The 26,508-nt window shown below is 41.1% G+C and overlaps 1 protein-coding gene across 1 annotated transcript in view; it reads left to right on the top strand.

Moving 5' to 3' along the window:
• Positions 1-266: 266 nt before the first annotated feature.
• LOC105491244 (ADAM metallopeptidase with thrombospondin type 1 motif 18) overlaps positions 267-26,508 on the top strand; it is a 151,467-nt gene continuing 125,225 nt past the window's right edge. Inside the window, exons 1-2 of the mRNA XM_071084992.1 lie at positions 267-354; positions 3,151-3,467. The gene's annotated coding sequence lies outside the window, so the exon portion shown is untranslated. The remainder of the gene's footprint in view (positions 355-3,150; positions 3,468-26,508) is intronic.

The raw sequence follows: 26,508 nt of genomic DNA, 5'->3' as shown, positions 1-26,508 counted from the left end.
CGGAGAGAATGCTCGCCGCCCGTGCGCTCCGCCTGCAGCGTCTGGCCACCCGCAGCCGCCGCGCCCGCACCTGACCATGGAGTGCGCCCTCCTGCTCGCGTGCGCCCTCCCGGCCGCGGGTTCGGGCCCGCCGAGGGGCCCGGCGGGACTGGGGCGCGTGGCTAAGGCAGGTGCCGCCGAGCGGAGCTCCGAGAGCGGGTGGCAGAGGGCGCCCGACGCCAGCCCCACCGCGCCCCTCACGCGCGATGTCACCTTTTCTTTTGCAGGCGCTCCAGCTGTGCTGCCTCTGCTGTGCGTCGGTCGCCGCTGCCTTAGCCAGTGACAGCAGCAGCGGCGCCAGCGGATTAAATGATGGTTCGTATTTGCCCCCCACCCCCAAGAAGGGCCTTTCGCAGCACTTTGTCCCTTCCTTCCCCCAAAAACAGAAAAGATGGAAAAGTGCACCCCCTAACCTGGCAGGTGTACGCTGTCTTGGATTGGTTCCTATTTGGAGAGAGGGGAAGGTTGGCAAGGACTGAACTTATCAAAAGAATCAATGCCCCAAGCTGCAAGTCACATAAAAGAAAATACTCTCTCTCCTTCACAGGTGGCTTGTTAAGAGCAAAAAAAAAAAAAAAAACCTTAACTGCAGTGAGAAATTCTAAGGGAGGTGGACATTAACTAAGGAATTACTTATTTCCTCCCTCTTCTAACTCTTGGTGGGGGAAGCTAATTCTTAGTGGGAGATGAAAGAATGTGAGCCTCTTTCCTCTCTCCATCTTTCCTTATTTTTCTCTCCACTTTTGTTCCTTTTCTGTCTCTTCTTTTTTCTTTCCTTTTTGCTTCCCTTGTTTCACGGATGCCTAAGGCTGCTTTTAGAGAGAGGAAAGCAGGTGACTTGAGGTCTCTGAGTCCTTTATCTTTTCTGACGTCGCGCAGCCACAAACTTCCTAGAACATCCCTCACTTCTGTCATTTATTAACTTCCCAGTGGCGCGCAGAGGGAAATCCTTGTTTTGATTGTTTCCCATCAGCTACAGGAGAACAGCTGATTCCTGACGCAACGCGTCTAGCAAAACCTTACTGTTCAACCTGGGTTCTTTAGAATTCTGTAAATTTTAGTTTTGCAAGGTTATCTCCTTTTCTTGTCAGGGTAAAGAGGTCATGATGGGGAGTGGGGCAGGATGGAGTCATGCAGAAGGGATTCACCTTTTGTCCCACAGAGAGGCTGCAGTTTCTAAAACCACCCCTCATTCTTATATCAGGATCAGATGGCTGGAGGCCATGTCCGACCCAGCCACCACTTTGTAAAGGCCTTACGCTTACTCAGCTCCTGAAGTGATCAGTCAGAGATCACTCTTTACAGGGGACACTGACTGCCCTTCTTCTATGAAGGACTGAATGTAACCAATAGCCTGTTATTCTCCCCTTGGAAACAAGCTGGTAGCAGGTGTCTGGGGGACCTTGATGGCTGATTCCATAGAAGGCTGGCTGGATAACGTGCCTGCAGAGCCTTCCAAGTAAGAGCAGGCAGAGTTTCATATAATTTGGGACAAGACGGTGAGAAACAAACTTCTGCATATGTCAGGAAGCATTTTCATAGTTAAGTTTTAGTTTGACAGGAGGAGGAGGTAGACTTTCTCTAAGGACTTGCACATAATCAAGAGCCACAGCCCTTTAAAGCAATATATCAGATTTTTAAGAGAAGAAAAATATTGTATGTCTGGCTCAGATTTTCAAGGTTAAGAGAAGGGAAAAACTCCCCCCCCCCCATTATTTTAAAATATGTGTGTCAATTTTATAGCATTTTTAGTTAAAGGACGAAGTCAAGAAAAATGGGAGTGGGAGGACATAGAGAATATAAAAATGAAAGCTGCCCAAGGAATAAGAGTCACAGATGGTTCATAAACAGAAGAAAATTATTGTCTATTAGGGAGAATTTTTTTTTTTTATGTGAAGCTAATTAGGCCATCACTCATTGATCCTTGGTAGCTACCAGGGCTCCACTTTTCCTTTGTTTGTTTGTTTGTTTTGGAGGAGGGGGAAAGTTGTTGACTGTTTAGGGGAAAGGGAAATTCTTCCTTTTCCTCCTCCAGTAACCGGGGACCCAAGTGACTCAAACATACCTCATCGTTATTCAACATCTTTCTAAACACTTTCCAAAGTAGTTTCCCATTCTGTGCCTCGGAAGTGGAAATGTGGAGTGTTTTTAATGTGCAGAGGGCATATTCCAAATCATTTTGTGGGATGATGCTTTTCAGCTTCAATGTTTGGTGAAAGGAAACACTGTGCTGGCTTTGCTTTTCAAATAGCAAATTGGATTTTAGCTCCTCCTCTTTGGAACATTTAGCAATGAGTGCTGCTCTAGGGAGCAATGGTGAATGTATTTTTAAACATGCCTTTCCAGGTGTCCCCTGATAAGCCACTCCCCCACCAACATGCCTGAGCAATTTTATACATCAGACTATATAGGAGGGTTCTGAGAATTTTGAGGCATTTTTGTGCATGTGCTGTATTTTATGCTTACAATTTAATGGGATCATCCCTGTGAAAGCTCACAGTAAAAATGCTAAGAGTGATACAAGTGCCAGAGTTTTCTTTTCACAAATATTGGAAATATGAAAATGCTCTTGCTTGTTAATGATCTGAAATATCATCTGAAGCTACCCCACACTGTGAGTCAGGACTTGAAGTGTAAACTCTGCCTCTGCCAAAATGCTCCCGATTCAGTTTAAGCACAGATAAATTAACCTCCTTGAAGAAAATTCCTGATTTTGTAGTTTTATATTCATTAACTTTATCTTCCAAAAAATTAAATTTTATATACATGACTCTGTGGCCAATATATTAAAAGATCCAGACCATTAAACATCAAAAGAACATTCTAAATCTCTCTCCAGACGAGAGGCGTTACATTTTTCCACGGACATCCACGAAATTCATGAAAATCGTGATTGGCGTTCGGGCACCTGTAGAAATGACTGTAGCAGAGTTAATTGTAGAGACAGATCTTCTGCTTCCTGTGCTGCTCTGAATTATAGTTGATCTAGGTGCAAGGCAACAGGAACAAAGATATCTTTGAGTTTTGTGTTGCTCTTTGCCAGCCTGCTGGAAAGTGACCATTTGGAATTGTGGGCTCTGGGTGCTGACAGCTAAACTTTTCCCATTGCAGATTATGTCTTTGTCACGCCAGTAGAAGTAGACTCAGCCGGGTCATATATTTCACACGACATTTTGCACAACGGCAGGAAAAAGCGATCGGCGCAGAATGCCAGAAGCTCCCTGCACTACCGATTTTCAGCATTTGGACAGGAACTGCACTTAGAACTTAAGCCCTCGGCGATTTTGAGCAGTCACTTTATTGTCCAGGTACTTGGAAAAGATGGTGCTTCAGAGACTCAGAAACCCGAGGTGCAGCAATGCTTCTATCAGGGATTTATCAGAAATGACAGCTCCTCCTCTGTCGCTGTGTCTACGTGTGCTGGCTTGGTAAGTTCACCCCAGTCTGAGTTGAGCTCCCTCTTTCGTGTTTTGTGTAACTTGAGTGAACAGATGTCTGCAGTATAAGTGCTCTTGGAGCCAAGTCCACACATTCACACTGTCAGCCTTGATACTTCTAATATTCTCAATTGAATTAATCTAATCTGCTCCCAGAAAAAGAAAATATAATAGAACTTTAATTACCATTTAGAACATTCTTTTGATGTTTAATGGTCTGGGACTTTTCATTCTCCATGTTTGAGATGATCCCCAAGGAAATTAACTTGATGGATGCCATTCGCTTTGTAATGTCCTGGGAGACCAGGCATTCTATAAATCTAACAAGCTGCATGCGTCTACATGGCTTTGAAATGGGAAAACTGTATTTCAAAGCAAAATTGCATTCAGCAGCCCTGGTAAGATCAACCTTCACTTTGCTGAAGGGAGGCCCTTTGTTTTCTTAGAACTAATCTGTTGCTGGTGTCCTGCTCACATAAGACATCCTTTTAGAATGTGGTGTGCTGTGTTCCTGGGCTGGCAGGATTCAATGTGGCATCCAGGGAAGCAGAACCTTTTAAAAGCATTTGGGACAAGCGTTATTTCCTGCCTATGTAATCCTCATCTGCTGAGCACCAGGCCAAGAATATCATTGTAAATGATACTCTTCTCAGGATTCAATCAAATATACGAGGTGGTAAATGGTGTTCTGGGTTGATTTCATTCTGTGTTGTGATTGAGAAGTGTCCTGAATTGACAGAAGAGTTGGTGTGTGTTGAGACACACGGCAATTATGCTCTGGCATGGCCAGAAGAAGGAAAATGTGAGAAAACCCAGATGAGAATGTAGTTAGTAATGTACATGGTACATCATGGCACAAAGCAAGATGTGGCTTGGGTGCGGGTGAATGAGGACCCCCATGTTCTTCATTAGTTGAAACTTTCAGTTACTTTTTTAATTTTTTACCCCTATTTTGGCCTGAAATTTAGCTAAAACCTCTCTTTACAACCACAATCATGGTATTCTTTCTTTGGTCTATTTAAAATGATGAACGTGGCTCACCAATGACCTACATATTATTACATGGTTACGTGCCCCTGTGTATGCACACATGACTATATCTTGATTTTCTGTTTGTTTGTTTGTTTGTTTTGTTGTGGCATATCTCCTGGTCTTTATTTAGCATCCCCTCTGTATTTCTCTTTCTTCTGTCTATTTCCAGTATCCTAAAGGAGGAGTTTACACAACCCACCATACTGGCTTAAACTATCTCATTCCACATACCAGTAGTTAAAAGCAGTCTGCCCAGGTTCTAATTCTCACACCAGCATTTACTCATAGGACCCTGGACTAATTATTTAACTCTGTGTTAAGTAGAGTTAACTATGCCTTAGTTTCTTTATTTCTAAGATGGGAATAACAAGAGTTTACATCACAGGGCAGTGGGGATTCAATGATTTCTTATGTGGAAAGTGCTATAGCAGTTCCTGGCAGGAATAATTGCCCTATAGCTGTTCTATTTTCAGCAAAACTTAGCCTCCTCATGTTTAACACTCTCAGGACTCCACTCTGTGAGTGATGAGAAATCTGATCAATTGTCTCATATTAATAATCTCATGGTAATAGATTAATATTATCAAAATTTTACATGGGTAGAATCATAAATTTTTCTTTATGAGGATTTCACAATGCTTTTATCCATTTTTTTTTTTAAACTTTTAGGTTCCGGGGTATAAGTGAAGGTTTTGTTACATAGGTGAACTCATGTCACAGGGGTTTGTTGTACAGATTATTTCATCACCCAGATATTAAGCCCAGTACCCAATGGTTATCTTTTCTGTTCCTCTCTCTTCTACCACCCTCCACCCCCAAGTAGACCACAGTGTCTGTTGTTCCCTTCTTTGTGTCCATGACTTCTCATCATTTAGCTCCCACTTACAAGTGAGAACGTGCGATTTGAATTTCTGTTCCTGCGTTAGTTTGCTAATGATAATAGCCTTCCTCTCCATCTGTGTTCCTGCAAAAGACCTGATCTCGTTTATTTTTATGGCTGCATAGTATTCCGTGGTGTCTGTGTACCACATTTTCTTCATCCAATCCGTCACTGATGGGCATTTAGGTTGATTCCATGTCTTTGCTATTGTGAATAGTGCAGCAGTAAACATTCACATGCATGTGTCTTTATGTTAGAATGGTTTATGTTCCTCCCATACCTAGTAATGGGATTGCTGGGTCAAATGGTAGTTCTGCTTTTAGCTCTTCAAAAAATTGCCATAGTGCTTTCCATAATGGTTGAACTAATTTATACCCGTACCAATAGTTTGGGGCTGGTATGACTGAACATTCCTGTATATGCATTTTGATGAACTTATGGACACATTCTTTTGGACACATGCCTAAGAATAAAGTCGTTGAGGCACAGAGTATGTATAAATTGAGTATTCCATATCTGAAATGTTCGGGACCAGAAGCGTTGTGGATTTTCAATTTGGGGAGGATTTTGGAATATTTGCAGAATATATTCTGGTTGAGCATCTAATGCACAAATCTGAAATGCTCCGATAAGCATTTTCTTTGAGTGTCATATCAGTACTCAAAAGTTTCAGATTTTGGAGCATTTCAGATTTCAAATTTTTGGGTTGAGGTGCTCAACCTGTGTATGTTCAGCTTTAATGAGCACTGACAAGCAGCTTTTCAAAGTGGTTGTGCTAATTTAAACTCACATCACCAGTGTATGAGAGTTCCAGTTGCTCCAAATCCTCCTGAACACTTGATATTGCCTATTTTTCCACTTTAGCTGTTCTGATTGATAGGTGTGAAGTAGTACCACATTATGGGTGTAGTTTACATTGTTCTGATGGTTAATGAAATTGAATGCATTTTTTTTGTTTACATTTTCTTATAGACATTGCTCAGCTTCTTTGGCTAATCAGGGATTCATAACTCCTCTAGAGTTAATTAGCAACTATAGTAATGGATTCAGAATAGTAGATTCAAGAGTTCAGAAAAGGAACAAGCCTTTAACAAGCTTGTTGGAGAGACTCATCGAGTTAACATGCCAGGAGAGACAGCCACTCTTCTTCTGTTAATACAGAGACTGAGAAGAGATGAATGAGACTGGGAGATGAAACTTTTTCACCTGAAGTTTATATATCAGTGTTTCTCTGAGTGGGGCCAGACCACTGGCCTTAGGATCCTTTTGGATATGGTAGCAATTTTCTCGTGTGCATGCAGTGTATATTAGGAAAGCAATGTCACCTTTAAATGATTTGACAAAGTACTAATAGGAATCTACCATTATCTTGACTGCTAGAGAAGTCCACAAAGAAAGTGAAAAATGGTAGAATGGTTATAATAGTGAATACATATGTACACACATACATATAAGTAGACATGCATGCATACATACTCCAGCTAAAATTTTCCTAGCAGAGAATTTGTCTTAATAATTCAGAATTAACCTGTTTAAAATATTTGTAATAATTTCTTAAAATGCACCCACCTCCCCTGCCAACTCACAGGTCTCACTTTATTCCAGAGTTGAGGTGGTTGTTACTTACTTGGAATAACTCATGAAACAGGATTGCACACTTCCCGGAGTAAATACTGCCTACTGTTATGTTTAGAGATGATTATTTTAAAATTTTTGAATGCTTTTATACATGCAACCTAGAAAAGGTCACCCCTGTATTCTATACCAGGTGGCCTTATAATCTGTGAAGGTACTGGGATTTGCAGCCTTTGTCCCAGAACCTCAGAGGTACAGATTAACCTAATCTCATCGTGATCTGCCATGTCTGTCCTTTCTGCTGTATCCAGCCTCCCTCTGACGAGCACAGGGATGAGAAAGTCATTACATCCAGCAAGTCATGACCTTGTTGAAGACTCTTCATCTTGCTGTTCAACCACAGTCTTACAATTTTTACCTGTATTTTTAAATTTTGTCTTCCAACAGAACAAACTTGCGTCTTTCTTCCTATGTACTAAGAGATCTAAGAAATTTTGCTGCTCAAAAATAGTCTTAGTGATCCTTTTTGTCAGGACAGTGATTATCAGAGTGTGATCAACTATGATAGCTTCACCTGAAGGGCTGGAAATGTGCATTTCTTTGTCCACAACAGAAACTCGGGGAGGCTGGGCACAGGAAAGCGTATTTTTAATTCTGCAAATGATTCTGATGCATACAAACATCTGAGAACCACTTAGTGAAAATGCTTGTATTTTTGGAACTTGTTAGAAAGACACATTGACTCATCAGTTTTTATTGTTGTTATTTTTTAGAGATAGGGTCTTACTCTGTCATCTGGGCTTGAGTACAGTGGTATAATCATGGCTCACTGGAGCCTCAACTTCCCAGGCTTAAGCATTCCTCCCAACTCAGCCCCCCAAGTAGCTGAGACTACAGGCACGTACTACCACACCCAGCCAATTTTTGTAGAGGTGAGGTTTTCCATGTTGCCCAGGCTGGCCTCGAACTTTTGGGCTCAGGCAATCTTCCTGCCTCAGCCTCCCAAAGTGCTGGGATTACCAGGCTTGAGCCACCACACCCCACCCCATCCTTTTTTCATTCGACAACTGTTAGCCTCTAGTGTGTCAGGCACTGTTGAGAGCATGGTGGATGAAGCTTACCAACAAGATGGATGTTAGATCCAGGTTGTAGAGGTTACAATCTAGGGGAGAGGATGGAGTAATACTTTTAGACCTGGAAATTGCGATTTTTATTGTGAACCAAGCTGTGACTCAACACTGGAACGAGGAGTTTACAGAGTGTAGTTTTAGAAAAGTGGGGAGCTGGTCAAGTTATTGCCAAAATGCCACCTCTCTGAGCTGTACAATGCATATTAGCATATTGACAAGTCAGAAATGTCTTATATTAAAGACACCTGTTTAACTCTGTTCATACCTAGAGTTTCCCTAACTTCTTTGGTCAATGAATTTTTTTTTTTTTTCCAAGGAGCATCTCTTCACAGTTTGGTGGTGACGTGAAAAACGTCAACACAATGGTTCCCAAAAGAGATACTATAATATTATGTATTAATTTTTATCTGTTAAGAGATGCTCCAGGAATAAGTGCTTTATGGTCACACAAGTTACGGAAAATTTAGAGGTTTAAAGGAAGCTAAACAAACATCTTTAACAGATTTCATACGTTTTAATACACTAATATGCATTGTGAAGTGCCAAAAGGTGGAATTTCCATACTAGTTTGACCACTCCTCCCCAAACCCCCCCCCTTTTTTTTTTTTTTGAGATGGATTCTCACTCTCTTGCTCAGGCTGGAGTACAGTGACATGATCTTGGCTCACTGCAACTTCGGTCTCCCGGATTCAAGTAATTCTCCTGCCTCAGCCTCCTAAGCAACTGGGATTACCGGCGCCCACCACCACGCCCAGCTAATTTTTTTGATATTTTTAGTAGAGATGGGGCTTCAGCATGTTGGCCAGGCTGGTCTTGAACTCCTGACCTCAGGTGATCCACCTGCCTCAGCCTCCCAAAGTGCTGGAATTACAGGTGTGAGTCACTGTGCCCAGCCCACTCCTCCTCTTTTTGAATCACACTTCCATTAACACCTTGTACCAGTGTTCTGTGGTTCACCCTAAAACAGCAGTTTCTAAATCTGAGATTATTTGTACTTGTACCTGATATGTGTTCCTGTTGGGGAAATGCACCCCTTGCTTAAGAAATTCTAAACCAAGCTCCATTCTTCATGTGAAGATTGAATGAAAATACATGCAAAAACTGTCACTCATATTGCATTTCTGCCCAGCTTTGTAATACATGGGTGAGTTTACCATTGATGAATAACTTCAGTGAAGGCCCAGCTGGCAAGAGTAGTGGACTGCTTTGCTGTTTCTCTTGGATCTTCTGCCTGGTGTCTGATTACTATCGAGCCTTAGCACTGCATCTGCCACTCTGAGTGCAGTATGTACCGTGATCAAGGCTGCCATGAGAACCCCCTCCAGCCTCAATTCCTGATGCATCATCCAATTTTGTCACTCGGTTTACCCTTATTTCTCTTTTCTTTGTCCCCAACAATTAAACCGTAAGTGGCGTTTCTCCCCCATGGCTGGCTGCCCTAATGTCCCCATTGTATCTTTTTTTAGTGGTGGCCTTTTTTAGACTATGACTGCAGTGACCCATTCTCCAGAGAGCCTGGGTTCTTGCAGAACTTTGGAAGCAATTGGATTTCAATAGGCGGTAGGGACGCTTTGATCTCCCCCTTTCAAAAGTATTTTATGACTCAGAAAGCTCAGTCATTGAGTTGTCTGTTGCTGGTCACTGCCTGCCAAACAGTCTTTACAAAAGCTGATTTCCATTCATAAAAGGGCTGAAGTTGAATGACCTTCGTCCATGGCGGGCAGAAAGAAACTAGGCTCGGCTGCTTTGGAGGCTTTGGAGAGCCTTGTTAGTTAGTAGGGGTTTGTTGAATTACATATACCCCCTTGGAGCTTTTCGGTCACTTGAGAGGATCACGTGAAGTTAAGGATTACACTGGGTTGTTTTTACGTGTTTTGTGAGACAGGCTAACTGAAATCAGTGATGTTTTCTTAGGCTCAATTCATTAAGAAAGGGTAAAAAGTTTTTGTTGTTTTGTTTTGGCTTCTCTCCTCTTAAGACATGATTTGTAAAGAGAATTATTTGCTCATAAGAAACTTGTAGCAAAATGCCAGATCAGCCTCCTTTTTAAAAAGAATAGCCAAGGTTCTTGCCAGAGAGCAGGACCCCAAGGTGACTAAGGCCAGTTTGAGGGGCCTCACATGGGAGGCTGAAAGGCCAATCCTTCCTGCCTATGCTGCCTGCCTTTTTTTTTTTTTTTTTTTTTTTTTTTTTGAGACAAAGTTTTGTTCTTATTGTCCATGCTAGAGTGCAATGGCGTGATCTCGGCTCACTGCAACCTCTGCCTCGCGGAGTCAAGCAATTTTCCTGCCTCAGCCTGCCCAGTAGCTAGAATTACAGGCATGCGCCACCATGTCCGGCTAATTTTGTATTTTTAGTAGAAATGGAGTTTCTCCATGTTGGCCAGGCTGGTCTTGAACTCCTGACCTTAGGTGATCCGCCCGCCTCGGCCTCCCAAAGTGCTGGGATTACAGGCGTGAGCCACCGCGCCCGGCCTGCCTGCCTTTTTGGATATGGCCACTAAGACATCAGGCTCCCCAAGTCCTGTGTTGTAAGTATTGGGCTTCCTTCGTGTCTCTGGGCCTTGGTTTTCTCATCTGTAAAGTGGGAATGGTAATCCTCTGTTTCTCTCATAAGACTGTGAAGATTTATGAGTGCTGAGCTTGGTACTCAGTGGAAGCTCCGTGCTTGATTAGTCTTAACTTTGAACTAGGAGAAGGTCTGGGAAGGAAATGGCCATTGAACTCACCCACAACACACACACATATTCTCTCTTTCTTTCTCTCTCTCTCTCTCTTTTTTTTTTTTTTTTTTTTTTGAGACGGAGTCTTACTCTGTTGCCCAGGCTGGAGTGCACTGGTGTGTTCTTGGCTCACTGCAAGCTCTGCCTCCCAGGTTCACGCCATTCTCCTGCCTCAGCCTCCCGAGTAGCTGGGACTCCAGGCGCCCGCCACCACGCCTGGCTAATTTTTTGTATTTTTAGTAGAGACGGGGTTTCACCGTGTTAGCCAAGATGGTCTCGATCTCCTGACCTTGTGATCCGCCCATCTTGACCTCCCAAAGTGCTGGGATTACAGGTGTGAGCCACTGCGCCCAACCCCCCTCTCTCTCTTTACCAGCTACCACCCCTGTCTTGCCTTAAGGCCTTTTAAAGTTCAGCCCTGTCAGAACAGGAAATGAACCCTTTGATACTGGCAATTCTCCTTGCGGGAATGTTTGGAGATCTTGTGGGAGGGGAAAATAACCGCTACTTTATAAACTGAAGACATAAAATGAGAGAAAAAGAATCAAAGAGGAGTATCAACAAATAGATAATGATTTGCATCAATGCGTGTATGACGAAGCAGCATAGTGTAATGTCTTTGGGCTGAGACTCTGAAGTTCCATCTCTTGTCTTTGCTAGCTACACAACACAGGGAAAACTCTTTACCCTGACTATGCTTTATTTCTTCAGTGATAAGTTGGGGATAATGATAGTACTTCTCCCATGAGGGCTATGGATGCTTAATTGAAAGAAAAATATTCTGTGTGCATAGTTACAATGATATTATTACTATATCATTATCACAACCAATATCATTACCACAACCTGGCACATAGTAATAATATCAGTTGTGATAATGATATGGTACTAAATATCATTATTGCACACCTTCCTCTGCAAAGGACTTTTCAGAATTGACTACTGACAGTTCTTATAACCCACAGGCAGAAAAGAGTTTCAGCCTAGATAAAAACACAACAGTTAATATTTATTAAGCACTCTGGCTATGAACACTGGAGCCATTGAGAAGAGATTCAGCTAAAACACAGAGGGAGGTCTTTAGACTATTTAACTATGAGCTGGCATTATAAGTAGTTAACGTCTGAGGTGTAGCAATCTTTTTAGTAAGGCACTTTAAGAGGAGCTGAGCACTTGAAAAATATATATATGTATAGGTTCCACCTCTGAACATTCAGTAGGTCCTGGGTGGAGCGTAGGGATTCAAGTTTAATAAAGGAAAGATAAGCTTCACATATGGGGGACTCAGTCATTGTCCTCAAGGTGTCTGAACAGGACCTTCAGTGGAAAAGGGACTGGCTGAACCTCTCTGGGAGAGTTGTTTTTGCTTTGTGGAAAGCATCACACCATGTAAGTGAGACTGTCAATGCAGAGACTAGCATGATCTGGTGGGTATTCTAAGGAGGGAATTGGGGTGGCTAGTGTGAATCAAAATGTAGAGATGGTTCTTGTTTATATATTATAAGACTTTCAGTTGTAAGTAGAAAACTCCATCTCAGGCTATGTTAAACATACAAAATATGCATTCTTTTTGGCTCTGGAATAATCTTCCTAATTCATCCTTTCCTTCCTCTATCCCTCCCTCTTTTCTTTCTTCTTTCCTTTCTTCCCTTCTCCTTTTTTCTCTCCTTTCTTCTTTTCCTATCTCCCCACCTCCCTCCTTTCTTTGTCCCTCCCTTCCTTCCTCTTTTTCTTTCACCCTTCTCTCTCTTTCCCTCCCTCCCCATCTCCCTGCATCTCTTCCTTCCTCCCTTGTACTAGGATTGGCTAGCTTTCAGCAAGGCTAGATCCAAGCTATCCAATGATGTCTCCACTGTTTTCTTTCTCTCGGCTCTTCTTGCTTCTGCCTGGCTTCCTTCTGCATGTGCGGCCACCTTAGATGAGGATTTCATCACTTCCTTGGGTACCTGGCATTTCCTGTGACTTATTCAGCAATAACTCCGCAGCTGGACCCTATATAATACCTGAGAAGAAGTGTGTGGGGCTGAGAGCTTTATATGGTCTCTCACTTATCTGCAAGCCTCAGAGGATCACACTAAATTTGTCTCTGTATCCCAACAAGACTAAACCATATTTTTATTTATGGATTGATCTGTGAATTAATGCACAGAAGCAGGTCTGGAATGATGCATAGCAAACTGAGGGCTGCACAGTTTTCAGCTGGACACTCTTCATGAAATCAGAGCTTATTATTTCTGGAAGTTGTGTGTGTGGTTAAAACATACATAAATTGCATTAGCCAAACATCTTTTTTGGTGGGGGAAGAGGGATTACTTAAAAACAATGTATATTTTGGAGTTTTTTTTATTACTACCCATAGATCTATCTTATTCTTTTAATTGCTGCATATTTATTTTCTTCTGATTAATGTTTATTTCCAGGATTTTGTTGGTGATGCTGCTGAAAATTACATGGAGATATATGACCCTTCTTAGTTGCATGCAATTGTATGTTTTATGAGGAGGGTAGGGAAAGAGAGACCTACTTTGTGAAAAGCTGACATGTCAAATACATATGGGACATTAGCTATAGCCAGATATGGCTTGCCAATATTGACGTTAGTCACCCAGTATCACCATCATTAATACCTTGCTTGTGTAACATGCAAAGCTACTGAGAACTCATTTCATCCTTGTTTTCCATGAGCCTAGGGCAGTGGTTTAGAATAGTTCTCTCCAGCAGACCCTATATGTTGGTGAAATTGCATGGTTTCCCACCATCAGCAATAAACAGTTTTAGAGAAAGTGGTACTGATAAATATCTGAAGTCTAAATATAAACAGGTCTAATGATAGCACTAAGGCTTTCGTGACCAAAAACATTTGCTTGGACTTTGTACACATCTCTGTGAACAAACCCAGGAGTTCCTCCTCTTCAGTCACATCAAGTTTTTCCCATGAAAGCCTGTTCCCACGGGTTTCTATCCAATTACAGGGCAAAATACACTCAAATACCATAATACAAGTCTGGTGAGAGTGTTCTGTCTGGACAGCAAGCTCACCTCTCCTGAAGGGATGCTTTTGATGTATCTAAGGATTTCGTTTTCAGCTGAATTCCTTTGATTGCTTATTCATGCTGCTGAGCTTGGGAATACTTTATCTGCCCTTATTACCACTACAAGTCAAGGGGGCATGCTTTCTAATATAAATTATATAGTGCACATCTCTAATTTACTACAAGTCAGCTATGTGCACACCCTTATTTGAGAGACGGCACTTGAAAGGGATTGAGATAAGCTGGTAAAAGGAGATTATCTTTCTGCTGATTTACCGAGTTCTCCTACAACAGAGTACTTTTTAGTGTCTATGGGTTCACCCTGTGATTTTGCAATTCCTCATCTCCTTTTTCTATTTAACTTTGCGTCTTCTAGGTGGTAAATGAAGTGTTACTCAAAATTAATTTTCTGTGGGTAAATACTTCATGCAGTCTTTTTTCCCTCCTGCCTTAGTTATTGAGTCTAAGTCTGTTTTATGCAGTGAAGAGACATAATGGAAAAAAAAATTACCATAATGCACTTTCACTCTTTAAATATGCTAATGAATATATCTACATCTTGTCACAGGGTTTTGCTTTTGTCATTGTTTTCCAGTAACATGCATTGGAGTAGGATGAATTCTATTCTTGTAAAAAGTTTCTTTTGTGTGTGAAACAACTACTAATGTCTGTTTAATATTACATGTTTAACCTTGGTGTGTATGACTAGCACATAAGTCTAGAACAGTGATTCTTAGTGCACGGAGCTTTAAAAAACACAGATGCTTATGCTCAGGTCTCACCCCAGAACAATTAGAGCAGAATGTCTGAGGACGGGGCCCAAATGTCTGTGTTATTTTAAAGACTCCCCAGGGTAGTCCTAAAGCAAAGTTAAGTTTGAGAAACCCTGGGCTAGGTAAATGTTGTGGGAGATGCAATCATCTTAGACATGGTGGTGTCATAGTTTAACATGGCAGGATGGTATGTTCAAATGCTAGTTATGTGATCTTGGAGAAATGACTTTTTGAGGACATATTATTTTGAAATAATTAGACTTACTAGTTGCTGCGTGTATACAGAGAGTTCCCACGTACCCTTCACCCACCTTTGGGAAATTATCAAATTGTCTGAGAATCTGGTTTTCTCGTCTGTAAAGTGGAGATGAAAAAAAAAAAAAAAAGGGCTCCGAAGGGGTGTATTGTGAGAATTGAGATAATGTGTCTAAAATGTAGGAGGTCAACGTCTTTTTTTTTTTTTTAATTCTGAGACAGAGTGTCGCACTGTTGTCCGGGCTGGAGTGCAGTGGCGTGATGTTGGCTTACTGCAACCTCCGCCTCCTGGGTTCAAGCGATTCTTCTGCCTCGGCCTCCCGAGTAGTTGGGATTACAGGCGCTGCAGCCATACCCAGCTAATTTTTTGTATTTTTAGTAGAGACAGGGTTTCACCATGTTGGCCAGGCTGGTCTCGAATTCCTGACCTCATGATTCATCTGCCTCCCAAAGTGCTGGGATTACAGGCATGAGTCACTGCACCTGGCGAGGTCAACTTCTAAGACAGCCCCCAAAATTGCTGGCTCCCACTTTCTCCTAGTATTTAGTCAATTTCTGGGAAGGAGTTTTCACAGATGTTACCATGACTGCAAATCGGTAAACTTTAAGATAGGAAGATTTTCCAGGTAGGTCTGATCTAATTACATGATGCCTTTAAATTTGATTGGGTCTAGAGGTCAAAGAGAGAAGAAGTCAGAGAGGTTCATAGCTGGAGGGGTTTAGCATATGAGAAATTCTCCATTGTGGACTTTGGAGATGGAAGAGGCCATGTCACAAGGAACATGGGGCTCTAGGGGTGAGAAGGGGGTGTCAGAGAGCTGAGTGATGTCTAGCTGACAGCAGGGAAAGGGGGCTTCAGTCCTCCAACCAGAGGGAAGTGAATTCTGCCAATGGCCTGAGTGAGCTTAGCAGTGGATTCTTTCTTGGAGCCTCCAAAAAAGAATGCAGTGTGGGTGATATCCTGAAGACCCTAAGCAGAGAATACAGTCACACTGTACCCACTCTTCAGACTTGTACAACTGTGAATTAATAACTTTTTTTTTCCCCCTGAGATGGAGTCTTGCCCTGTCAACCAGGCTGGAGTGCAGTGGCACGATCTTGGCTCACTGCAATCTCCGCCTCCTGGATTCAAGCAATTCTTCTGTCTCAGCCTCCTGAGTAGCTGGGATTACAGGCTTCTGCCACCGCGCGCCCAGCTAATTTTTGTATTTTCAGTAGAGACAGGGTTTCACCCTGTTGGCCAGGCTGGTCTCGAACTCCTGACCTCGTGATCCACCTGCCTGGACCTCCCAAAGTGCTGGGATTACAGGCTTGAGCTGCCACACTCAGCCAATAATTGGGTGTTTTTAAGCTGCTGAATTTGTGGTGATTTGTTAAGCAGCGATAGAAAACAAATACAGATAATATCTATAGTGCCCACTCTTTAGCAGGTGTTCACCAAATAGTCCCTTCCCTTTTCAGATTCATGGCCATCTTAAATTATCTTGTCAATGATTTGTAAGACAGTAAGCCCAAGGAGAGGAAGCAAGATTTCTTAGATATTCACTATTTAAAATTGCTTAGGAAATTGTTATGTTTAGCACAGGGTTTGTCAATAGGGCATTCGTGATGTGTTCGGATGGATAATTCTTTCTTGGGGGAAGCTGTCTGGAGACATACTGGTTTGTTAGGATGGATAATTCTTTCTTATGCAGGGCATGTCTGTGCATTGTAGGAAGTTTAGCAGCATTCCAGGCTTCTCTACCCTTTAGATTCCAGTAGCAACCCCCAGTTATGTCAGCTAAAAATGTCTCCAGACATAGCCTAGTATCTTTCCTGGGGGCACAGTTGTCCCCAGCTGAGAACTATTCATAGGGCACAATCACAAACTGTATTCTTTACCATAGTGCATTTATATGAGTTTATTGTTTTTCAGAGTAACCTGTTGTTTATTTCATTGTCATTATGAATAATGATTTCAGGTAATCTATGTTTGAGGAACTTAGCTGCTGAGAATACGTATGAATGGTGTGTGGGGGCTGGGAGTCGATTGGATGGCAGCAGAATACCCATCTGGGAGTGTTTTAAAAGATGTGTATTTGCTTTTGAATTTCACAGCATGACAACCCAGACTCCTGAAAATGACTGAATCTCTAAAGAAACAGAGATATATTTATAATAAAATTCACCCTTGCATTCTTATGAGGAAGGGGGCCTAACCACATGGATGTAGATTTGAAATGTGGATTCCGTTTCTGGGCTTTTGCAGTTGACCTAAGACCAAAGTTAAATGTCCTCTATATTCTCTTGACCTGTAAGAACAGGAGCGATGAGCTGTTCTGAAAATGAAATAAGGGATGTTTCCTGTGTTTTGTGAATGTGTGCCCTTGCCTGAGAACGTTGGAAAGGTTTATTAGGTTTTTCTCTCTATTGTATGTAGTTGGGCCACTTACACTTTAGTTCTTTTAAAAATAGTCGCCATACTTGAAGAAGCAAAGAGCTCTTTTGTAATTGGATTGTAAGACATGGAACCTAATTCTCCCATCTGCATAGACTCACCAGCTGACCTAATCATTTAACCTCTCTGCCATCCCTTTGTTGAATAGACCTGTCAGGTGACAGTGAGTAGTACATTGGCATTTATATAATTAGCAGCATGTTCTAAATTTCTCAATATCTTTATAAAATATAAGGTAAGCAAAGTCTAAGTCACTTTGGGCTTGTATTTCTAGCTGCCGGTAATTAACAACTTGACATTTCTTCTTTTTTCCTCTATGCCTTCCTCCATTCTTCCATCCATACATCCACACACCCACTCACCTCCCCACCCACCCACCTATCCTCCCATTCACACTTCTAAAACATTTTCCTCAGCCTAGTATATGTCTTCACATTATGACAGACTATAAGAATACCAAAATGATAGTTTGATTCCTAAATTATTGGACATTTCAATGTGAGGGTGAGGAATAATGGTGTCATAAGGATGCTGCAACAAAATTAATATTTTTAGTTAAGGTATGTATAAAGGACCATGGGAACACAAATAAGTGATGAGACTAATTTGTAAAGGGCGAACTGTGTAAGCAACTGAATCTTCCCTTCATAATATATAAATACCAGGTGATCTTATGCTCAAGGCCATGTAAACTTCATTGCTCACAGATCAGCTAAAAACGTGCCCAATTCTGACCTCTTCTTACCACTGCTACCCTCACTGTTCTAAATCATTCTCATGTCTCACCTGGATTCCTATAGCAGCTTCTTCTCTAATGACTCTTTCATCTCTTCTGTCTCTTTATTCTTCTCATAGTGGTGAGATGACTTCATTTTCCTGTTCTCCACCAGGAAATGGCTTTACATTGAGCATAGTATATGTATCAGCCTGTTCTCATGCTGTTAAAAGACATACCTGAGACTGGGTAATTTATAAAGGAAAGAGGTTTATTGGACTCACAGTTCCACATGCCTGGGGAGTTCTCACTATCATGGCTGAAGGCAAAGAAGAAGCAAAGGCACATCTTACATGGTGGCAAGCAAGACAGCTTGTGCAGGGGAACTCCCATTTGTAAAACCATCAGATCTCCTGAGTCTTACTACCATGAGAACAGTATGGGGAAAACCACCCCCATGATTCAGTTATCTCCAACTGGCCCTGCCCTTGACATGTGAGGATTATTACAATTCAGGGTGACATTTGGGTGGGGACACAGCCCAAATATATCAGCATATAATCCAGATTTCTTACCATGGCCTACAAAGCCCCTTGGACCTAACTTCCTATCTCTTCCATTATTGTGCATGCCACTGAGCTCTTCCGCTGGGCTCCACTGCCTTTCAACATCCCCAGATGTCCTGCCTCAGTGACTGCACTTGGAATGCTCTTCCCCCAAATATCCATCTGATTCTTTCTTGCCTCAGTTCTCTATGCAAATACTGTCATTCCAGAATGATCTTCCCTGACATTCCCATCCCTCCCCACCTCCCTTCTCTGCTATAATTTTCTTTGTATTATTAATTGCCCAGTGCTCGACTGACTTGTTTATTGCCTGGCATATTCTGCCTGCCCACTTGAATATCAGCTCCATGAGGGCTGAGGCTTTATCTCTGCTGTTCACTGCTGTATTTCCAGTGGCTGGAATCATCCTTAGCAAATAATAGGCACTCAAAATAAACATTTGTTACATGAATGTATATAATTATCCAGGCAATTTAGAAATAGATCAATTATTTCTGTGTTTGAAATGCATCATACATTGGATATTTGTCATTTTTTTATCCATTGGGAAAAACATCAATGTTGTGTCTTTTATGTGGGGACTCAAAAATGACAGTGGCCACCTATGATTTTTTTTTTCGCCTGCCCAGCATTCATTACTCCAGTCATCTGATAACATTGAAGCTTTCCTTTAGGATCTACCCTCCCCACCTCTTCCTCAAGTCCATGCGGACTGTGGGGAGGTGACATGTTTTACATACTGACTGGTCAGAACATCAGATATCCTTGATCCACACTGGTTGGTTCAGAAATAAACATGCAACAAGATCAGTGAAAGTGAAAATCAAAATCTGGGACACCTCGGGGTAACAAAGAGGATGGAAGATAATCCCAGGGTTGCTGGCAACCATTTTGCCCCCCTGAGAGTAGGTGGTCATAGTTGTGATACGCAAGTATGCCTGAAATTAAAGTACTGCGGGTCTTTAATGCATAAACCCATCTCCCCTTTTCTGTTAATCTAGTTTAACTTTAGTTTCTGTCATTTTGAAGTGGAAGGTCCAAACTGTGATAGAAATGAATGAGTTACAGACACTTTCTGCAGAGAGCTCCTAGACTCATGCAGGAAACAGGCAAGCATAGTGCAATAAGCGCATTGAGCACATACTGGCTGACAGGTAGATGCAACGGGCAATTTGCCTACACACTTCATGAATCAACATTTATTGAGTGCAATGCCCACAGCACAGAGTATTATGGCATCTAGCATTGTCAATATTTGTTCCTCACGGTGCATCTTGGATACATTATTGGTCTTGTTGATTCACTACTTTCTATGTCAGTTGTCTTGTTATTACTCACCTCTCTGTGTCTGCCAACAATAACTGCAGATGCTTTTAAAGTAGAGAATACAAGTGAGCGCATTATGTGCCTGTCAGTGAGCAGTTGGAGGGAGACAGGCTTCATGGTTGGCTTACAGGATGACTTCACACTCTATAACCATTTTTAATTGATTTCTTTGATTTGTTTGGATGATGACATGTGGGGTAATGTTGTAAACCAAGAATTCTTATGGATGGATTACATTGCTCAACCTTCATATGCAGTTCATTTGTGTCTTTGAAGATGTTTATTTGAATGAATCTAATTTTAGTGTGCAGTAGATTTTTATTTTTAAATAATGACAACAGAAGTTTGTTTTTCCCCCATGAAATCCCCTATTTCTTTTTTGTGATGTGTGGAACTCTACCACCTCTTTGCTTCAGGCTAGTGCTGTACCGTAGAACTATAATGCAAGTCAACCTATATAATTTTAAATTGTCTAGTAGCCATAGGAAAAAATAAAGCAAAAAGAAATAGGGAAAATTTATGTTGGTATTATATTTTAATTCAATACCTTAAAACTGGTATTTCAAAATATAATCTGCAAAAATTAATGAAATACTTTTATTTTTCACATAAGTCTTCAGAGTCCAGTGTGTATTTTATACTTACTGCACTTTCAGTTCAGGCTAGCCACATTTCAAGTGTCCGGTAATGGCTACTGTCTTGGGCAGTACAGGTATAGCCATCTCCTACCCTGAAGTTCCCTAACAGATACAGTGAAATCTAACAGGTAGAAGAATAGTCCCTTTGTGTTGACTGGTTTGCTAAAATTGTCTTCCAAACAGTAGTTTCAGAGAATGTGCAGTTTTCAGCTGAATACTCTGGTGTGGACAGGTAGGTATTTTGGTTTGGAGGCACTTGGCCATTTATACTTACTTTGGTTCTGTTTCTCTGCAGAATTCTGGATAATGTGCACCCATTATATGGGTCATATAGTTTCTTTGCAGAAATTTCTATGTCATTATATTTCTATATTTCTTTTGCCTGCCCAGCATTCATTAGTGCAGTCATCTGAGTAATTGTACAGAAAATTGTACAATTCTGATGGCAAAAACTGAATTTAAAATAAAGAGACTGAATTAAATGTTTCTTTTGAAGATAAGTGAAATAGGTCATGTTCTGAAAATTTTCAGAATGTACATGTTGATTTTCTTCTAACTGTGTTTGGTTAAAACTTGCTAGTTTAATTAACTTTTGCTATTGTTTTCAAATGGAAACCTCTTTATTAAGTGTCAGCCTTATAGCTTGTTTTTGTAATAACTTTCTTAGTTATACTAAATAGCTATACTAAATAACATGTTTAAGTATACTAAATAACATATGTAGAAAGCAAAGCAATTATAGTTTAAAAAATATCCATGGTCCGGAAATTAAAACCCAATATCCCACTATTATAAATTTCCCTCCCTAATAGAGGAGTTGAATGACAAAAATAATTCAGAGCAGTGGGCATTCAAAAACAAATTGTATCTGACTTGAGGTCACATTTAGTGTATCAGAAATTTTAGTTAACTTGTATTTCTACTCAAATGGATTTGAACAAATTTTCCTTGCTGGTGGCAATGCTAGCACCAAAGCAGGCAATTTCCACAGAAAGGCAGGATAAATCACCCCAGGAGTAAGATTTTTCTATGCTCTACCCTAGAGGTGGTTTCTTCCATAGCTGGAGGGTTAGAGCTTGTCTTTAGTTTTAATGTTTTATTCTCTTGCAGAGTCCTGGCTTCCATAGGCCCAAAAAGTAGGGGAGGGTTTTCTCAGGAGCACCTGAAATGAGGAGCAGTTGGCGTTTTTCTACAGAAAGAATTCTCAGTTTAGGGAAATGGTAGTGGGTGCTCTTCAGGTGTGCCTCCTTTCTCTGTCTATTCTTGTTGCTAGAATGAGCACGAATGGGTGCGTATTAGCCAGAATTCTGCATAGAAACAGAGTCAACAAGTTCTTTTTTTACATATAAATATATATGTGTGTGTGAGTGTGTAAAGAAACGCATTATAAGGGCCAGGCATGGTGGCTCACGCTTGCCATCACAGAGCTTTCAAAGACGGAAGCGGGAGCATTGCTCGAAACCAGGATTTCAAGACCAGCCTGGGAAACACAGTGAGACCCTGTGATATGGTTTGGCTGTATCCCCACCCAAATCTCATCTTGAACTGTAGCTCTAATAATTCTCGTGTGTTGTGGGAGGAACCTGGTGGGAGATAATTGAACCATGGGGGCAGTTTCCCCCATACTGTTCTCATGGTAGTGAATAAGTCTCATGTGATCTAATGGTTTCATAAGGGGTTCCCCCTTTTGATTGATTCTCATTCTCTCTTGCCTGCTGCCATGTAAGATGTGCATTGCATCTTCCTCCATGATTGTGAGATCTCCCCAGTCATGTGGAACTGTGAGCCCCTTAAACTTACTTTCTTTTATAAATTACCCTGTCTTGAGTATGTCTTTATTAGCGACATGAAAACAGACTAATACAGCCCATCTCTATAAAACATAAAAGAAAGAAATTAGCTGTGTATGGTGGCATACTCCTGTGGTCCTAGCTACTTTGTAGGCTGAGGCAGGAGGATTGCTTGAGCCCATGAATTTCAGGCTGCAGTGAGCTATGATAGTGCCACTGCACTCTAGCCTGGGTTACAACGAGACACTGTCTCAAAAAAGAAATTTATTATACTATTATAATGTTATTTGACTCATGCATTATGAAGACTGAGACGTCCCAAGACTCGTTGAGAAGATGGAGACCCAGGAAAGCCAATGGTATGAGCTACAGTCTGAGTTAGAAAGCAGCAGAAGATGCATATCCCAACTCAGAGACAGAGGGATTCTTCCTTACTCAGCCTTTGTGCTCTATTTAGGCCTTCAGTGGATGAATGAGACCCACCCAGTGGATGAATGAGACCCACTGGGGTGGGCCATCTGCTTTACTCAGTCTACTGATTCAAATGTTGGTTTCACACAGAAACACCCTCACAAACACACCCAGAATGATGCTTAAATCTTTGGGCACTGGCTGGGCTCGGTGGCTCCTGCCTGTAATCCCAGCACTTTGGGAGGCTGAGGCAGGTGAATCACGAGGTCAGGAGTTGGAGACCAAACTGGGCAACATGGTGAGACCCCGTCTCTACTAAAAATACAAAAAGTTAGCTGGGTGTGGTGGTGGGCACCTGTAATCCCAGCTACTGTGGAGGCTGAGGCAGGAGAATCACTTGAACCAGGAGGCAGAGGTTGCAGTGAGCCAAGATCGCGCCACTGTACTCCAGCCCAGGTGACAGTGTGAGACTCTGTCTAAAAAATACAAAAACACTGGGTACTTTGTGGCCTGTCAAGTTGACAAATAAAATTAACCATCACAGACCTTTTCACTATTCATTGGTAAAGTTGACTTTGCACCTCTTCATAACACACTCCAGTTGTGTTTTTACATTTAGTCATGTGCTTATTTGAATAATATCTGTCTCCTGTACTAGATGGCTAGTGTCATGAATGTATGAACTCCAATATAATGATATATTATTAAATATTTTTAAAGTCAAAGTCCATCTACTGACTCATGAAATATGTCTCAAGTGTCAAGCAGGTCCAACCAGAGAGTATCCAGAAAGGAATATGGCCCTAGTGGTCCTGCAAAAAGGCGTTGGCATGAGACTGACTCCAGCATGCTCTTTTATGCTGAATGCCAGGAAAGGTCTTGCTGATGAATTGACAGACACCGGGGGATACATGTCAGGGAGCCAGCCAGGTGGCTATGATCAGGAAGAACACCCCAGCAGGACGGCATTGAGTGTGAATGCCCTGTGGTAAGGAGGAATGGTATACTCCAGGAACCCAAATACTTAATAAGCATCGAGCATCACAATAAATCATTGCTGCCATACTACTCTCTTCTACTCATCACCTAAAACAGGTAGTGAGTGGATGTTCATGCTTCATTGGCACTTGCGGGAAAATGAGGGTTTCGGTTGGAATAACTGAGCCAATGGAAAAGATGTAGTGACCTTCCAAAACGATGAATAAACAGGGAGTATCTGAAAGGCCAGAATATTATATTTTTTGCCACACTGTGAAGTTTGATGACAAAAAGGAAGGTTTTAGAATGGTTTGTTGCACTAAATGCATTTCTGTTGCCATATTGGCTGGGTGCTAAAAGGGGTTCCCAGCTACCTGTACTCAGTCCTGGGTTTGGGTCTAGCTCATTTCTGAAAAGGGACCTCCAGTGTTGTTAGTTTCTCCTTTCTAATGCTCAATTTTATTGTTCTTGAACCATCAGTTTCTCGGCAGGGATTACAACAAGCAAGGGAGGTCTCCGGCTACCTGCTAAGATGGTAGGGGAGTTGAAAGACTTGGTTTTAGTCCCAAGACTCTTAGCAAATACTGTGTTCTTGTGCAAATTATTTCCCCTTTCTAGGCTTCAGTTTACTCACTTGAAGATAGGATTAGGGATGCATTTCTCAAACTGCCATCTTTATGTACTTCCATAGGCCTTATTTGGAGTGCTTGAAAAAATTCAGGTTCCTAGGCTCCATTCCAGATCTATTGAATCTGTACTTTCAATAAGTATGCTAGAGGATCCTCATGCTCACCAAATTTTGAGAATCAGTGAATTTTTTTTACAGAGATTAGGCCTAGTCATACATTTAAACATTTTTGATTCTTTGTAGGAAATTTTTTTTTCAAATTTTGGGTTGCAACCAATTCATGGGTCATAAATCAATTCAGTTGCTTATGACCAACATTAATAAGAAAGAAAATATCATAAAGTAACATAAAATAGAAGAGACTACGTCTGATTGTATAATATCTAGGAAGAGTGAATATTTCATGATACTTTATAGTGTGTGCACTGAGCCATGTTATAAAATGTGTGTGGGTGTGTGTGCTAATTCTTAGCCATGGTTTTTAGTCAAAATGGTTTAAGAGACACAATTATAAAGCATCAAAAATTAATAGATCTATACAGTCATATATGTAATTGTCCGCCAAGTAAGTAGTATTGGGTGAGCCGATTTGATCCCACCCAGACAAATACTGAGAATTATACTATGGTAATATTAGCAGGAGGTATGGAATCACCGAATAAGTCTTTTCTAGCACTATAGGTCTTAAAGATTATAAACATCTCTCTACATTGGTGCCATTTTTTTTTCTTTACTCCGAAAGCACAAGAAAGATTTCCATTAAGCATTTGAACAGAAATGGAGCATTTTTCCTCCCATGTTAGTAAATGCTTGCCTTTGATAGCCTAGCTTTTAGCTGAGCTCAGATTCAAGACAAGGCTTGTTTGATGAAGCAGACCCGTCAGAGTGGTTCACCATAAATGCCATAAACCTGTTGATTTAAGGGTTTCAGTGTATACTGTAGGTCATCAAGCCCCAAACAGAGCACATGGTTTTTGATCTTAGGATTCAGTTCTCCATTGTAAATCTGTCAGCCTTGGCTGTTGAGTCAGCTACTGCGAGCAGAATGTCTGTGATACTATTTATCCTGTCATATCAGCTTAGGAGAACAGTTTTTTGTTATTCTCTGTGGAATAAGCCAGTCCCCAGTTAAATGCTACTTTTGACGCTAATGCAGTTTCTTATCTCTATTTTCTTCGGTGTCTGTTTCGTAGGACAAGGCTTCAGGCAATGTAGCTTTAGTCTAAAGATTTTGACTAAAATGTGGCCACTCAGTTTACAAGGTGCTTCTGCAATCCTGCATAGTGCTTTCTCTCCTTTGAAGAATATTTCAGTTTCTGTTTTAAAAATAATTAATGGAAATAGCGTATATGTCTAGAAAGGTACACAAATAATGAGTACACAGCCCTCCCATTATCCTCGGAGGATACGTTCCATTACCTCCAGTGGGTGCCTGAAACTCCAGGTGGCACTGCACCCAATATTAAACTATTTTTTCTTCAATATATGTGTGTATTTATCTATACATCTATCTATGATAAAGTTTATCTATGATAAAGTTTAACTTATAAATTAGGCACAGTAAGAGATTATCAATAATAATAAAATAGAACAAGTGCAACATACACTGTATGAAAAGTTATGTGACTATAGTCTTTCTCTCAATGTATCTTATAATTACTCATCTATTTTAAGACTCTGGTTGATTTTGAGTAACTGAAACCATGGAAAGTGAAACGTGGTTAAGGAGGAACTATTGTATACAGCTCAACTGACTTTCAGAAAGTGGCCACACTCCTCTAACCACCAACCAGATGAAAATATATCATGTCACCATCATTGCAAAGGCCTTCACTCATACCTTCTCTCAGTTCCAAATTGTCTCACTCCACAAACATAATTGCTACCATGACTTCTGTCACAGAAGGTTGGTTTTACCTTTTTTTGAACTTTGTATAAATGCAATCAATAGAGTGCTCTAATTTGACAAGTTTCTTTTGCTCAACAGTATGTTCATAATATCCATCCATGTTGTTACATGTAGCTGTAGTTTATTCTCATTTCTTCACAGTATCTCACCTCATGAATGAGCTACCATTTATCTGTTTTTTGTTGACAGACATTTGGGTTGTTTCTGGTTTGGGGATATTACAAATAATGCTGTT

The sequence above is a fragment of the Macaca nemestrina genome, chromosome 18 (genome assembly GCF_043159975.1).
Source record: "Macaca nemestrina isolate mMacNem1 chromosome 18, mMacNem.hap1, whole genome shotgun sequence".
NCBI classification, from domain to species: domain Eukaryota; kingdom Metazoa; phylum Chordata; class Mammalia; order Primates; family Cercopithecidae; genus Macaca; species Macaca nemestrina.
This window is presented reverse-complemented; position numbering and strand designations above follow the sequence as displayed.